Genomic DNA, 17469 nt, shown 5'->3' with positions numbered 1-17469 from the left:
AACAAGGAATATGGACAAAGAATTTTATCAACGGAAATATTGCAATCTACGGAAGGTAAAACTTTATTTTATACAAATTCTGCTACATCAAGATATAGGCTAGTGTATTAAATTGAGAATCTAAACGCGATTAGAGCAATATTGTTAGTGCATACGGTATTCCAATGTATTAATGTTATGTGCTGCTAGCATGTGTAACTTGTCTAACTTAGTTTATGATAAAATAAACTCAGCATGGGAGCTTACAACGAGTGAACTGAGAATATATTGTATCTTTAGACAGAAAGGAACTGTCACAGTCTTATACTATAAGAATCTGCAAACTAGGCTTATGAATCTATTGATCGCGGGATGGCTAACCGATCAGTTAAATTAACGAGTCGTAATAATATGTTTTGGAGCTGGTGAGTCAATTTAGCAAGCTTTTGCAAATGTCTCCGTAAGTAAGTAAAACAAATAACTAATATTGATGTGTATGTGTGTGTTTCCTTCATGATCCAGGCATTTGTGGAATAAATATTATCCAGCCACACGATGTTCAGATGCGGTGAGTATTGTCATAAAATACACGTGAAATAGAGGCAGAACATGTGAATCTGCTCAAATGCACTGGTTCAAACCCTCCAGACAAGCTTTATCTTCTTGAGTTTACAGGCCTAGCTGACCCAAAAATAAATGTCTTTCAAAATGAAAGTATTTTCAAACCTGTAACTTACTTTTGTGAAACACAAGAATTTTGGGAATAAAACAACTGTATGCATTGTTGCCTATGACAAAAATAAAAGGCATTTTTCAAGATATCTTAATTATGGTTCTACATAAGAAACTCATACAATTTCAACATATGGGTGAGTAAGCTACATAATGAGATAACTCTATTTTTTTTTTTTTTTTTTTTTTGGATGAGCTGTTCTTTTAAAGGATTAGTTCACCTCAAAGTTGAAAATTCTGTCATCATTTACTCAACCTCAAGTTGTTTCAAACCTGTATGAATTTCTTTCTTCTGCTGAACACAAAGAAAGATATTTTGAAGAATGTCTGTAACTTGGGTCCCATTGACTTCCATATAATTTTTTTTCCCTACTATGGAAGTCAATGGGACCCAAGTCTGTCTGGTTACCGACATTCTTCAAAATATCTTTCTTTGTGTTCAGCAGAAGAAAGAAATTCATACAGGTTTGAAACAACTTGAGGGTGAGTGAATGATGACACAATTTTCAACTTTGAGGTGAACTAATCCTTTAAGGACATTTGCTAAATTAACCATGTTTTTTTATTATAGTGTAGAAACCATGTTTTTATGGTGGATAGTGAGTATAGGAGCAGGCTTCACTGCATATATTAATAAACTTTTAGAGTGCTGGCCTGGATAATTGTAATACGTAAAATAGGAAAGAGGCCGCACTATGCATAAACTTTTATTTGCAAAAATGCGTTTCGGCACGTGGAAACTGATGAAGGCACGCGCCGAAACCTGTTTTTGCAAATAAAAGTTTATGCATAGTGCGGCCTCTTTCCTATTTTACGTATTACAATAATTTATTACCATTTGGTTAGTGTCGCAAAACATTGTTAATTTTTAGTAAGGGTTCTCCAGATTTATATAACACTTATGGAACATTAAAAAATGGTCCTATGTTACGCGATCAATAATCCTATTAAAACTCTTTAAAAAAATATATATATTTTTAGATCAAGCATTGGACTTACGGAGCAGAATAGGCACCAACAGAGAAACAAGTCCATCACTAGTAAGTATCCACTGCAGTATCTTCTGGTTACACTTTATTTCGATAGTCCACTTTCACTAACATGTCAACTAACTCTCATTAGAGTATTAGTAGGCTGTAGTAGACAGTCAATAGACTGGTAGGTTAAGTTTAGATGTTAGGATTCGGGTTAGGAGAATAAGTTGACTTGTAGTTGCCAAGTAACTTATAGTCAGTAGAATGTCTGTTAGGGGACCAACAAAACAGAGTGTTAGCAAATATTAAGCAGACAGTCTACTAATACTCTAATGACAGATAGTTGACATGTAGTTGCAAAGTTACTTATAGTTAGTAGAATGTCTAAAGTGGACTATCGAAATAAAGTGTTACCCAGTATTTAAATCTGCAGTCAATTTTAAAGGCACAATGCACTCCGAAATTAAAAAATGATCTCTTTTTTTCTTCTCTCGTGCCATTCTAGATATATATCTGACTTTCTTTCCACAAAGATTTTTTGAAAAATTATCCATTATTGTAAGCCAATATAATGCAAGTGCATACGCCAGAAACTTCATACAGCGTACTCACAGCTTGCTGTGTTGTTCACACAAGATGTTTTCTGCACTTATCATGTGAGCTTTACAATGCTCTTGGACTTTTCGACCTTCAGCATTTTGGTGTCTATTCACTTGCATTATTTGACACACAAACACAAGAGATGGATAATATTTCTAAAAGTCTAGTTTATTTTTTCTAAAATATGTGTTTTCATCTGAAGAAAGAAAATCATATACCTTTCGGTCGGCATAAGGTAGATAAAATGAAGGGGGAATCAGTTTGCTCTCCTTTACCTAGTATTATTTATAAACATTACATGTGATTTAATAAATGTACAATTAAAGGGGTGTTCGAAGCAAACATCTAAATCTCTTCACAAAGAGCCCTTCCACAAAAGGGTTAGCAAAGGGGGACATGCATCCAATGGTAAATTAACTGAAGTAATTTTATCTTATAGTAATTTTATATTATATTTATGGTAATGTGACCTAGGATGGCAAGTTCCTGTGTTTCATTTTAAAGTAGATATGGTGGAAGAGTTAAGTTTAACATAGAATAATTGAGTTGTTTGTTTGGGTTTGCTATATTACACACATTTTCATCATACCGAAGTTCCATAGGTAAAACTTTTATTAACAGATGCGTTAATGTAACTACCTGCAGGGTTAAAAGAAAAGACGTCAAGAACACACAAACTTAAGGATCTTTTACACATCAACAATGTACTAAAAACGGAAACGTTTTTTCTTTGTACAGATGACAATGTTATTAAAACGATTACCGTTTGGACAGATCCACTGTGTTAATCTACATGTTCCTTCTTTTGGTGATGCACATTTTTCTATCAGACATAAGTTTTAGATACCAGACAAAACGAATGAAATGTGACCCATGCTAATTAATTCCCCCCTTTTACCTCTCTCTTTTATCTTTCTGTGGCCAGGATCCGTCATTCATCAGAACAGCTACCAAGAGAAGTGAGTATTCGTCCTCTACCTCCTTTGTCTCAATGTTATTTCAACACTATTGGTCTCCAAAGTACTATATGTGTTTATATTAGGGGTGTAAGATTAAGAAAATGTCGATGCAAAAACGATTCACAGTATGTAAATGTAGTTACTTTTCCTATATAGGTATTAGGGATGTGCATCTCCATAACTGAGGCCGATACGATACGCATCTCGATGCATAGCCAACGATACAATACATTAATGATACATATAAGCAGCTGCCAGCTACCGATGCAATGCAATACGATTCACTTTTATTACGATCCGGTGCGATTCGATTTCGATTCAACGCATTGCAAAAATATGATGCTATGCAATTCAATATGGTATAGATAGTTCACTTTTATTTCTTTTGTTCAGACATAGGGCAAATCATAAAGTAGCAAAGTGCCATCTGACTTTTAACACATGGCTCTCTCACAATCAAAAGATTTGGTTTCCACAAAAAAAGCAGGTACTGTAGGCTAACTGACCAGAAAGCAGGTGCTGTTATTATGTGCTTCACGGGCCGTTTATCAGTTTGGACCAGTGCAGCGCGAGCCGATCTTGATCAATCGACACTGTTACTACACGGCGCTAAGAGATCCCCACTGAAGTAATAACATCGCTGCGAGATCTATTGAGAAGCATTCATATATCTCTGTTATTAACGGATCAAACAGCGCTGACATGGAAATATTGTGCCATGAATGAACAATCCAGTGTCCACAGATCAGCAACATTCACCATGGATTTACTGTAGTAAAACAAACTGTAACCATGGAAGTTTGGCAGGAATAGTAGGCTATAATGCTTTCAAGTTACATTACGTTGGTTTTATTTTGACATGAATAAAATTACTGCCCTCAAAGTTAATCTGAACTAAAATAAACCTTTGTTTATAACTACAATATTACATTACATTTTTTTTTCAAGTAGCTGTTTTACATGCTTCTAAGAGTCGATTATAGCTTCATCATTCCTCAAAGTAAAAAAAAAAAATCATACTTTATGATGTTACGTTTAATACAAATTATTTATTTTTTAAAATATTAAATCAAGGAAATTTCTCTGGCATTTCTTTCTTTTTCCTGTATCGAAAACGTACCGAACCATGACACAAGTGTATCGTATTGAACCGAACCATGAATTTTGTGAACCGTTAACTTACACCCCTAATATGTGTGTGTGTGTGTGTGTGTGTGTGTGTGTGTGTATATGGGGCTGTTTAAACCTGGCCACTTGATGCGTTTTCTCAGATCGGATAGCTATCTGTTTTATCACAACAATTCCATTTACACCTGGTCACATAAATGTGTTTTTGCAAAATGGATATAAATCAGATCTTCGATTCCCTCGCTATGCAAATTTAATGGCGTTCACATCACCGAAAGCAACAGATATGAACTGCATTTTATTGATCATCCGTTAAAATTTCTAAATCAAAGACAGCAATAGGAGAGAGCGGCAACAGCCCTGGTAAGATCATTTCGTTTCTTTACTTTTAATGATGATAACTGTGTGTTAAGCATCGGGGACTTACTTTCACTTTAATTTGCGATAGTTTGCACGTTGGCTTGATGAATAACGTTAGATGGTCAGCGGCGATGCGGCAGTAGCGTCGTCATAACTTGCTATAACATGACATATAGCCTAAAACACGCTCTCACAACTTTATTTTAGAGCGTTTTTGGGAGGAGTAAAATTTACATGTGGTTTCAACAACCAGATGCATTTACACTTGTCCAGTTTCTTCTGGAATGCGGCCCAGACCACCTCCTGAAGTGGTGTGAGCAATCAGATTCAAATGCGTCACGAATGCGTTTCGGAGGCCATTTAATCCTGGTCTTTTCAAGATCATATAGCTATCCGATCACTAAAATCGCATGCAGTTGTAAATGGCACCTATATGTGTGTGTGTGTGTGTGGAATGCCTTATATCAGGCTTGATGTAATTTTACTTGATTTGTGATTTATTTCATTTAATTGATTCGAGTACAAAAATTTTCAACTATGTATCTCTGCTATAAGCTAAACCACAACAGTGGCATTTGTATTTATTTATTTAACATGTGGATTTTTTTGCTTTGATTGTAGCTGCTGTCATGAAATGGGACCCAGCTGCAATAGAGGCCCAAATAAAGTCTGTAGGCGATCATCTGAAACTGCTTGCTGCTATAAATGAAGCTTGTGAACCTTATAGCAGCCATATTTTGTTAATTGTTATGTTATTGTTTTAACAACATTTTATAGACTATTTAAAGGGAAATTGTGTTAATTTACAACTTTACTGTTCAGGCTTTTAAGTTGTATTGTGTTCATTTATACTTTAGTCTTCCGGCTGTTAAGTTTTGGTCCAGCAGAACAAAATAGTAATAAAAATATATTTTGAGATTTGAATAGTTGATTTCTTGGAGTGATTAGTTTGTTTTACAGGAAAATGGTAAGCAGTTTATTACAGTTATATTGTTAAGATATACAAATGCAAGTATATACACTACACAGTTATTCAATTGAATATTCAATATTATCAATATTCTTTAAAATCTTATTTAGGTCTATGGTCTGTGTGTCTGCAGTTTCATGACACGACAACCATTAACATTGAGTAACTGGGTTTTTCTCAGTGAGAACTAGCTCCCTCACTGCCACTGTTTTGTAAATATTTGTAAGTAAATATTTTTTAAAGTTGGATCCTTGAAAAATGCACATATAGGATTTCCATGTCAGTATGGGTCTTTAACAGTCTTTGACATTTCTACTACAGAAAACACTTCTAATACAACTTTTATTCTGACTGCCTTTAGATGTCTAACAATTACGTCTGTAGCAAGTCTTTACTTGACATCTATAGAATGTCCAGAAAAGACGTAAAAAAAACTTTCATTCTGGCTCCTGTGAGGACGTCTTCTGGATGTCTAAGAATGACGTCTTTAGCACGTCTTTAATTGACGTCTATACAATGTCCAGAAAAGACGTAAAAAAAACTTTCATTCTGGCTCCTGTGAGGACGTCTTCTGGATGTCTAAGAATGACGTCTTTAGCACGTCTTTAAATGACGTCTATACAATGTCCAGAAAAGACGTATAAAAAACTTTCATTCTGGCTCCTGTGAGGACGTCTTCTGGATGTCTAAGAATGACGTCTTTAGCACGTCTTTAAATGACGTCTATACAATGTCCAGAAAAGACGTATAAAAAACTTTCATTCTGGCTCCTGTGAGGACGTCTTCTGGATGTCTAAAGCCTGGAACACACCAAGCCGACGCAGACGAACTAGCGCTGATGAAAGCCGACTGTGTTGTCGCCTCGCGTCGGGGTAAAAGGCTGCACTTGAACACACAGAGAGAACTACAGCCGACTGTCAGCTAGAATGCGCGTTCTGCGCCTGCGTGTAAATGAGACAGCTGTCTATTTCTGCAGATATATTCGTCTATATTCGTCATTCAAAAAGGGAAACCGGCGCTGCCGGCTGCAGTTACACAAACCGTAAACAAAGCAGTGCGTGCTTACCGTTTTGAATATCAATCCTGCTAAACACTGTCTTTATTCCACTCCTCTCGTGTTAATATTGAAATATTCGCCAAGGAACACTCAGATAAGATGACATATCATTAGAACAGCCTTCTATCTGTACCGTTTTGACTTTGCTCGCTATTTTGCTATTATTCTCGTGCACTGACTCGGTCACTAAGCTGAACAGCCAATCAGAGTTCCCTCTTTCACCGACGGCCCGACGCCGATTCAACATGTCGAATCGGCCGTTACAAAGCCGACGAGGACCAATTTCAGCCAACGGTGCGGAACACACTGAGAAGATTTAGTCGGCCGACACACGGAAACTGCCCGACGGCCGACCGTCGGCTTGGTGTGTTCCAGGCTTAAGAATGACGTCTTTAGCACGTCTTTAAATGACGTCTATACAATGTCCAGAAAAGACGTATAAAAAACTTTCATTCTGGCTCCTGTGAGGACGTCTTCTGGATGTCTAAGAATGACGTCTTTAGCACGTCTTTAAATGACGTCTATACAATGTCCAGAAAAGACGTATAAAAAACTTTCATTCTGGCTCCTGTGAGGACGTCTTCTGGATGTCTAAGAATGACGTCTTTAGCACGTCTTTAATTGACGTCTATACAATGTCCAGAAAAGACGTAAAAAAAACTTTCATTCTGGCTCCTGTGAGGACGTCTTCTGGATGTCTAAGAATGACGTCTTTTAGACGTCTTCTAGACGACTTTATGCTCGCTGGGTCTGAGAGGTTTGAACTTCAGAAAGGTTACAGGATGAACCACTGCCAGGTAACGCTCAACACAGATCAGACACTGAAACAAAGGACGACCAGTGATGAATAGTCCTAAAAAAAAACATCCTAATATTGTGGGATGTGAAAACCCAGTAAAAAAAGAAATTATAGCCATCAAAGAGTTCAGACAGGTTCCAATCTCACACATAGAGAGATTGAGGTTGAAGAACTCTGATGCAACTCCACTTCCTGTTCCTGTGATGATGAGCCATATAACATAGGAGTGTGTAGGAAGACCAAACAAGGCATTGATGAAGTACAGACAAATGTCCAGTCTAGATACTAAAAATAAATAATTTGAGACATGAGTTGATGCTTCAGATGTGAAGTTCACTGTAGAATTATTCATCATCTTCTTGTTTATCTCTCAGTCCAAAAGCTCACAAAAATTTTAAATACCCCCTGTGGTGGAAATCAAGTTTTAAATGTTATTTATATGTATATGTGGTGTCTTTAATATACTTTAAGACAAACCATGTGCAAATTCATAAGTCAACACCATTGTTTAGTATTATCCCCTTAAAACTGCAGTAAACCACTGCCTGTTTCCTGCCGTCACAAACATGTAACCAATTCCATCAACGTGCGGACTGTCTTTTCCACAGTGAAGAACTTTAAGAAGGGGCAGGAAAAGAGGCTACATATAGCAATGTAATGGTTGAATCATGTATATGATGTACATTACGATGTAATGATTAACTATATGCTTTGATAAGGATCCACTCACCGCCCCAACGACGGAATCCAATAGAGGGGTCGAATGTGTTCTGCGTGAATGTCTTTCCTGGCGCTTCTGTAAAAGTAACTTTAATTTAATATTTAATATTTAATATTTAAAGGTGCATTGCGCAAGTCTCTGAGTTTTTGCAGAACTATGCCCCCTCTGGCGGCAAGCGAAACTGCAGCCAGAAGTGTGCACGCTCACGGACAAAAGTTTTCTTTTTTTTATCTTACGTGGAGTTTGCGTTGGTGTTTGAAATGAACTACAAGCCGGTCTCTTAGAATCCATCTTCTACGGAGAATGGCGGCGAATACACAAACCTGCCAGACAGCCAGGTGAGCGTGCCGTGAACGCGCATGACGTCACGCCCAGTCTAAAATTCCGGCCCGAATCCCTCTTATTTATTTTACTTTACAGGATTATAGAGACAATCTCAGTGATCAGAGAAGGGCTCATTCAGCCCATCAGGCAATTGTTTAAGCATGTATGGGTTAGAAAACGGGTATTTTTAACATGAAAAAGTTGCTTAATGCACCTTTAATATCCCATACTTTCAATTAATACTTCAATAAATTTGCAATCGTGATATGGGGGGAAAGTGGAAAGCAAAGTTAAGTACATTTTCCTTACATTAAGAAGTTTCATAAAAAATTCACTTTTTAAAAATAAACGCAGCGATTCCAAGAGGGTCCTCACACCATCGGTGCTCAGGCCCTAACAATTCTATATTTTTATGAATGTTCTCAATCTTGAAGTCTTATTTGTTATGAATGGTAATATAGAAACAAAATCCATTAATTTATAAATGTACGTTCTTTCAAATACACCTTTCAAGACTGCAGTCTCTGTCTTAGGCACACATACAGTAAAGTCTCAGGTACACACAGAATGCTCAAAATGAGTTGAATTAAGTTTATGTATTGCTGAATTTTAGCAAAGAGTCAGTCTCAGAAAAAGGTGTCAATATATTGGTTATTTTACCATTTTAAAATTATCTTCTATAAATAACAATCACAATCTATTAATAACAATCTCTAACCTAAGTTCATACAGAAAATATAAAGTTGAGTAGTTTGTCACCTGAAGAGTGAATGTCCAGTCTCTCTGGATGCGTATAAATCTCTGTGCTGTGTTTTATAGACTGACTTCATAGCTGTCACAAGAATATATGTGCACAACTTCATCTGCTACACGTCACAATCAACGAGTTATGCAAATATATTATGCAAACAAATGTAAGGCTAAAAAAGGGAAATATATCAACTGATAGCCAGTGACTGACTTTTATTGCATAACTAATCTACAGAAACCATTTTTAACCATATCTGGAAAACACTCTCTATGTAGGCTACAATGTACAACTGTAAGTTTGTGGCTGTATATTTCTCTAAATAAACAGTGAATGACAGAAAGTCACACTATTGTTCTGAGCCATTTTACACTACGAAGACAGTACAGGAGCCACTTTTCATTGAATCTACAAGAATTTTCTGGTGTCATAAACAGTAATATAAAAAAAGCAAAACAGAAAACCTTCTATCCAGAAATAAATGCTGTAAAAAAAAAAAAAAAAAAAAAGTGTAGTAGTTTAACTTCCAAAAATTAAACAATTTAATGTTTTATTTAAAAAGGAGAGTTCCCTTTCGTCAGCAGGGAACTCCGACACCTCGTCGGGGGAGTTCCCCTGACGAATTGGGATCACGCTAGGGAGCCAATTGCCTTCGAGAGAGTTAACAACGAGCCAATGAAAGAGAAACTGAATTGGCATGCAACATTTGCAATCCGCGGCCCGCCTACCAGCGCGGGTATAAAGCCCGGAAGTAAACATTGCATCATCGCTTATCGCCTCGGAGCCGAACAGGATTCACACCGTGTGCTGCTGTTTCCTTCGCCTGAGAGTTTATTTATAAAGAGTTTTTTCAACGAGTCATCTTCGGGAAAGAGTCCTCTCTCTGCCGGTGTTACAGCCTTTCAGCGATCGCCGCTTCCTGCCGCCAGCCGTGCTTTTTTGAATTAAACCAAAAGCCGTTTTCACGGCTGGTATTGAGTGCCCACACGGGCTTGCAGTTTCCCCGTGTGTGGCCGCGGTGGGTCCCTGTGTGCTTCGGCACTTAAAAGAGAGGTTTCTCTCTTTCCTAAAGGAGTATCACGGGTGACTTGCATCTTTTTCTTTGTGAAATACCAATGAGAAAGATGTCATCTCACCCGTGCGTTTCTGGATGCGGTAGACTTCTGTCTCAGGGTGATGGTCACAAATACTGTGTCTCGTGCTTGGGCTTAGCGCATGCTGAGGCAGCATTTGTGAACGAGTCATGTTCTCATTGTGGGAACATGACTCTGGCGACGCTCCGCTCGAGACTAAAAACCCTTCAGCAGAAGATCGCTGATGGTGTCCCTTCAGTGTACACCCGATCTAGTTCGTCTGCTGGTTCAGTCCAGCAGCCGGCTACTTCGGCTGTTCCTGTTGGTGAGCGACTGAGGGTTACAGTGCGGAATTCCTCGCCAGGTGAAAGACCCTCACGAGGTTCCCACTCCTCAGCAGCGTCGTTGCCATCGGTGCCCCCGCTGGAAAGTCACCGCACGTTCTCTGGGATGGCCGATGTCCACTTTGGTGGTCCAGGAGCGCCACCTTTGGCTTACCCTCGCGGATATGCGGGATTCAGAGAAAGCCAGATTTCTGAATGCCCCCATAACCCGAGGGGGCCTTTTCGGCGACGCGGTGGGGGACTTCGCCCAAGAGTTCTCCACCGCCCAGAAGCAGTCTGAGGCGCTTCGGCATGTCCTGCCCAGAAGACGGACTGCTGCTGGTCCGTCTGCTGCGGCCGTGGAACCTCAGACTGCTCGTCGCCGAGGGCGCCCTCCTGCGGCTGCCTCCGCTCCTCCTCCTGGGCAGCAGTCCAACCCTGCCGGTCGCAAGAGGGCTCCTCCGCCCGCTCAGCCGCCTCCGACCCCCAAGAAGAAGTCTAAGGGAAAGAGGCGCTCCTGAGACGGGCGACCCGGAGGACCGAAGTGCTGTTCTTCAGGAGGGGGCCTCTGCTCCTCTCCTTACCCCGGAGGAGGGCCGGGCAGAGAATCTTGTGTTGAAGTTTGTTTTTTCTGTTCCGCCGGCGGTACCCAAAACCTCATTAAAAGAGCAGTTTCTTCCTCCTCTGGGTCATTCACGGTTGGAGCTGCTGAACAAGCAGTCTCTTCCGCTCGAGAGTGGGACTTCAGTGTGCGCCACCCTCGGGTCTCGCCACGCTCAGTCCCCTCTCCCCAGCTCTCAGATAGCAGTGGCGCCACCCCGGTCACGTCACTCCTGTCTGCCGCTGGGCGGGAAGGCACGGAGACCAGCAGCCGCCCTTGGGCCTCGCTCCTCGTCTCTTCCCCTTCTCTCGTCAGGCGACAGCCCGCAGCAGAACACTCTAGGGTCTTCTCTGCCGTCTGTCCCCCGGTGGAAGCAGGTAGGTGTTGTCCAAGTACACACCCAGACCCCGCTCTCGGCTGCTACAATGCCACCGGAGCCGTGTCCCTGCCTTCCGCCTCGCTGCCCCTCCGCGGGTACGCCGGCAGTGCGGGTGGGTGCGGGTGGGCTCGTTGCGGCAGTTTCTCGGAGCCTGGCTAGTGCTTTTGGTGGCCCCGTATTGGCCAACCCGGACTTGGTTCCCAGAACTCATGCTCCTCGCGACAGCCCCTCCTTGGCCGATTCCTCCTTTCTCAGAGACGGGGCACTCTATGGCACCCGCGTCCAGACCTCTGGAGACTCCATGTCTGGTGCCTGGAAGGGACGCAGAGGTTCTAGATGGCCTGCCACAGGCAGTGGTAGATACCATCTCTTCAGCTAGAGCCCCCTCTACGAGGCGCCTCTACGCTTTGAAGTGGAACCTGTTCGTCGACTGGTGTTCTTCCCATGGGGAGAACCCACGAACTTGCCCGATCAGAGTCGTGCTCTCCTTCCTACAACAGGGGTTGGAGCGAAGGCTGTCTCCCTCCACCCTTAAAGTGTATGTTGCCGCAATAGCCGCACATCACGATGTAGTTGAAGGTAAGTCCGTGGGGAAGCACGACCTGGTCATCAGGTTCCTTAAGGGTGCTAGGAGGCTAAACCCACCTCGCGATTTGCACCCTGTACCCTCTTGGGACTTAACTTTAGTGCTTAGAGCTCCTGTTAGCATTGGCTTCCTTCAAGAGGGTAGGGGACCTCCAGGCTTTTTCCGTCGACGAATCGTGCCTAGAGTTCGGGCCTGGCCTTTCTCATGTTATATTGAGACCCCGGCTCGGATATGTGCCCAAGGTTCCTACCACTCCCTTTGCGGACCAGGTAGTGAACCTGCAAGCGCTGCCCCAGGAGGAGGCAGACCCAGCCCTAGCTTTTCTCTGTCCCGTCCGGGCCCTCCGGGTTTATATAGACAGAACGCAAAGCTTCAGGACCTCAGATCAGCTCTTTGTTTGTTAAGGAGGCCAGCAGAACGGGAAAGCTGTCTCCAAGCAGAGGTTAGCCCACTGGCTAGTGGATGCTATCACCAGGGCTTATGAGTCCCAGGGTGAGCCCTGCCCACCCAGGTTGCGGGCTCACTCCACTAGGAGTGTTGCCGCTTCTTGGGCTCTGGCACAAGGCGCCTCGCTAACAGACATTTGTAGAGCTGCGGGCTGGGCGACACCGAACACGTTCGCTAGGTTTTATAGCCTACGTGTGGAACCTGTTTCCTCCCGAGTACTCGCTACGGCCAGTAATTAGAGGGAATAGGTGTGTCGGCTTGCGACGCCATTCCGTGAGCGGATACATGTGTCTTTTTGCTCCGTTGGTTACCCAGCAAACGGCTAACCTCGTGAGTTCCTCCATCACCCCCTCCGGTGCCAGGCGTTGCGGACCGCCAGCACCAGGTCTGCTACCTTCAGTAAGGAGTTGCTAGTAGACTGGGTGCCTTTTCCAGTGGTCCCTGCGGCGACCCATAATTGCCACGTGCAGTTCAGCCGTGTCTTCCTTGACAGACTCATTCTGTCGTCCCTGTTGAGTACGCTCCTCACTCCTCCGGACTGGGACTACCTCCAAGGACTGCCATATGTTTCACTACCCTATGTGGCTAGTACATGTGTGTATTTGTGGGCCTTCCTCTAGGCGGCCTCAGCTTCCGCAGCGTTCCCCCCCCCCCCCCCCTTATTATTTTCCTTGGGGTCGGGCACGCTTTCCCAGTGTTATCCAATATCCACTGATTGGGTCTTGCGGAACAGCAGTGTGATTCCCTAGCTAGCTCCCGCAAAATTTCTGGAAACTGCTGCAGGGTAGCTTAGCTGGGCCCTGGAAGGGGCCAGCACCATGGCGTTTTGGTAGGGATCCCAATTCGTCAGGGGAACTCACCCGACGAGGTGTCGGAGTTCCCTGCTGACGAAAGGGAACGTCTCGGTTACGCGTGGTAACCCTCGTTCCCTGAGTCCAGGGAACGGAGACGCCTTGTCCCGTCACCATGTTGCTGTACCTTCGCGGAGGGCTGGACACTGTTCGGCTCCTCAGCGAAAAGCGATGATGCAATGTTTACTTCCGGGCTTTATACCCGCGCTGGTAGGCGGGCCGCGGATTGCAAATGTTGCATGCCAATTCAGTTTCTCTTTCATTGGCTCGTTGTTAACTCTCTCGAAGGCAATTGGCTCCCTAGCGTGATCCCAATTCGTCAGGGGAACACCCCCGACGAGGCGTCTCCGTTCCCTGGACTCAGGGAACGAGGGTTACCATACGTAACCGAGACGTTTTCCAACCCGGTTCAGAAAAAGAAAAGGCTGAACAAAACCAGCCAATAGAAAACAAAAAAATCCAAATGTAAAAGCTTCCTGGAAATAAAGATAAGTCAGAATGTAAGACAATCCTAAGATAGCAAATGGCATGTAGATAATAATCATGGTCACAGTAGTTATTAAAATGAGATATAATGCTCTTCTCTTCATGTGGTTTTCCTCCTCTCTCTCTCTCTCTCTCCCTCTCTCTCCTGGTCCTGACTGCTTCAGAGCTCTGAGAACAGCCAAACAGCAGAACAACTGGATGGAGAGGAAGAGGAGGAACTGAATCGAGTAGAAGCATACATAAATATAAAAATTATTTGAGACTAAAGTAAACATGCAGCACAAACAGGAGCCAAGAGTGATTATCCAGACCACAATGCTGCAGATCACTCTATATCTGAGAGGTTTGAACTTCAGAAAGGTTACAGGATGAACCACTGCCAGGTAACGCTCTACACACATCAGACACTGAAACAGAGGACGACCAGTGATGAATGGTCCAAAATTAAAACATTTAAATGTCTTGAGACTTGAAAACCAACGACCAAGTACATTGAACAAAATGTTCAGACAGCTGGGAATCTCACAAACAGAGAGATTGAGAATGAAGAACTCTGATGCAACTCCACTTCCTGTTCCTGTGATGATAAGCCATATTACAAAGGAGTGTGTAGGAAGACCAACCAAAAAATTTAAGCAGTACAGACAAAGATCCAGAATATTTATTAGCCCAATGAACAGGTTTGTGGAGAATGTAGATGCTTCAGGTGTGATGAAGTTTACCTGCTGTCCCACTTTAACAGAACAGAATAGCAAAAATAGGTTACACAACCTTCAAGCAAAACTTTGAATATATAAAAAGCTCAAAATGAGACTCATCTGTCATTTGTCTTAAGCTCACACAGTCTCAGGTTCACACAGAATACTCAAAATGAGTTGAATGAAGTTTAATATCGGGTCAACTGCAGAAATGGGGCCCATTAAATCTGTTGGTTTAGCATCATTAAACTAACAAACTTCACATTGGCTGATTTAAATTAAACTAAATGCAATCAAAAATGTCAAATTTGAAAAGCATTGTATTATATATTTCTTAAATCCAATTTACCAAAATGCAAAAAAAACAAAAAAAAAAACACTTTCAATTTCAAATATTCAATGAATAATTGTAGAGTACTTTCCCTATGTTTAAATAGACAATTTAATGTGTTTTTAAGAGGAGTTTATTACCTGAAGAGTGAATGTCCAATCTCTCTGGATGTGTATAAATCTCTGTGCTGTTTTGAATAGGCACAAGAATATATGTGTATGACTTTATCTATTTCATGTCACATAAAACATGGCACATTCAAATATATAAGTAAACAAATGTTAGGTTAAAAAAGACAGTCATTTATCTAACTTAGCATTTGACTGGACTGACACTGACTGACTTGAATTAAAAATTGTTCATAATTTCCTTTTTTTTTTTAAAACTGATTCATATTTTACTAAGTGTGGCGGAGCGGAATAAGATTTTAATAAACAGATTCAGCATTTTGTGATAATTGTCGACTACGCCACCCTGAACAAACCAGGGAATATCAAAATAGCTCAGCAATTAACACTAGGTCACACAGGTTCATATGCGCCAGGAAGGTCAGAGACATGAGTACAAGCAATTATTATAAAAAGTCTTTATTGATGTACAAAAATAGTTAAAACATTATATTCTTTAAAAGGGTGCTTAGCGCTAAATTTACAATTGATGGCAATTTGCAAGAAAGGTGATAACATAGGGCAGTATGAAATGGCAAACACCAATACAGTCCTCTACACACAAGGATATGAGGAATCTCAAGAAGAATCTTTAAACCTAACTCACACCAAAATTAGACAGAAATAATTTAACCAAACTTAGATAGCAAAAATAACAAGTTGAACAAGATGTGTATCTGTTGAACTAAAGAAAAAATAAATAAATTGCAAGATAGAGCTGGTGCAGCACACACACACACACACACACACACAACTGGTTCTCGTACAACTAGCAGTCAGTCCCAGTTTATAGCATTTTCTATCACCCTAAAAGGAACCAGACGATACAAATCCTGTTAATTTGTTGCTGGCTCACGGCGCTGTCACAGCAGCTCAACCTCTAATCCTGTGTATAGAATATGTATAGTAAGAATATGAGGGGATATGACAGATCTAGCCAATAAGAATATACATTACATCATATAGAAAATTCATTGTATAACAAGTCCATATGTGGTCAGTTTCTGCTAGATCTCCACACATACATTTGGATCCAGAAAGGTCCTTCAATGCTTTAGAATAGGGTAGAAGACCCTTCCTCCCTTCGAACATAGAGGTCCACATAATGAACAACAGATGTTGCCAGTACATTCATATAGAACAAAGAAATCCTATACTGCATGCTTGTACACTGTATACTGTTGGACTAGTTAAACTAGAACTTCTAACAATGGGCTAAAATATAATCAGTCTCATCACAGTGAAGAAGAAAATATCATCTGAAGAGGGAATGCTAAGTTTTTCTTAATAAATCTGAAATCGGCGTACAGGTGTGATGCAGTGAACACCTGACATGCATTTTTTTTTTTAAGTGTTGAATTTAAATAAGTTGAGATTTCAAGTCCAATTAAATAATCGTCATAATGGAAAATATTAATAGTGGGTGTTGATGTGATTTCTTGCAGTGGTTCTCAACCAGGGGGCTGGGGCCTACTAGGCACCTCAAAAATCTAAAAACTGTAAGACTTGATTTCCCTGCTAAGACAAAAGCTGAGATAAAACTCACCCTACAATAAAGCAATGAAACGCACCCTGGAGAGAAGACCTTAAAGAAAGAGCACAGGACATTGTCTTGTCCAAACTTTTCTCCTTCCTTATCTGTGCACCCCCCTCTCCCTCCTCCCTTGTTTCCCCCTGATTCAAGTGAATCTATTGTTGCTTCCCTTTTATGTTTGGTATCATTTTAAATGTCTCAGTGTGATTGGTAAAATGGTCTTAATTTCATTGCAATCATTGGTATTATGAGAAAGATTGAAAACGTCTTGGGTTATGGCTGTAACTCTTGTTCCCTGAGAATGGAACGAGACACTGCGCTGACTACGACACTTTGGGGAATGCCCTTAGCGTAACGCATCTGAAGTATGCTTTAAACTAGATGTACCGCATGGCGGTACAAAATATGACCGCCGCTCAGGCCTGTACTGGCTTTCCACAAAAATAAATGACGTGGAGCAATTTGGCTGTATTGCGTGTTTATATATATACCTAAAAAAAGTAGTAGTATGTGCATGTCTGTCTGTCTGTGTGTGTGTGTGTGTGTGTGTGTGTGTGTGTGTGTGTGTGTGTGTGTGTGTGTGTGTTTGTGTATGTGTGTGTCTGTGTGTGTGTGTGTCTGTGCGTGTATGTATGCGTGCGT

At 41.4% G+C, this 17469-nt stretch overlaps 1 long non-coding RNA gene across 4 annotated transcripts; it reads left to right on the top strand.

Annotated features, from left to right (window-relative positions):
* The first annotated feature begins 511 nt into the window (after positions 1–511).
* Positions 512–6271, top strand: LOC309477661. 4 transcript variants are annotated; one of them, XR_014198683.1, is made up of 4 exons: positions 512–547; positions 1693–1751; positions 3211–3244; positions 5354–6271. It is a non-coding gene; the product is annotated as an uncharacterized lncRNA (long non-coding RNA). The 4 variants fall into 4 exon arrangements; XR_014198684.1 differs by having other exon boundaries at positions 3024–3244; XR_014198685.1 differs by lacking the exon at positions 512–547 and having other exon boundaries at positions 555–1751.
* The last annotated feature ends 11198 nt before the right edge of the window (positions 6272–17469 follow it).

This window comes from Leuciscus leuciscus (genome assembly GCF_965113295.1).
Source record: "Leuciscus leuciscus genome assembly, chromosome: 16".
Lineage (NCBI taxonomy): Eukaryota > Metazoa > Chordata > Actinopteri > Cypriniformes > Leuciscidae > Leuciscus > Leuciscus leuciscus.
The sequence above is the reverse complement of the archived record's forward strand: the minus strand, read 5'-3'. Positions and strand labels throughout refer to the sequence as shown.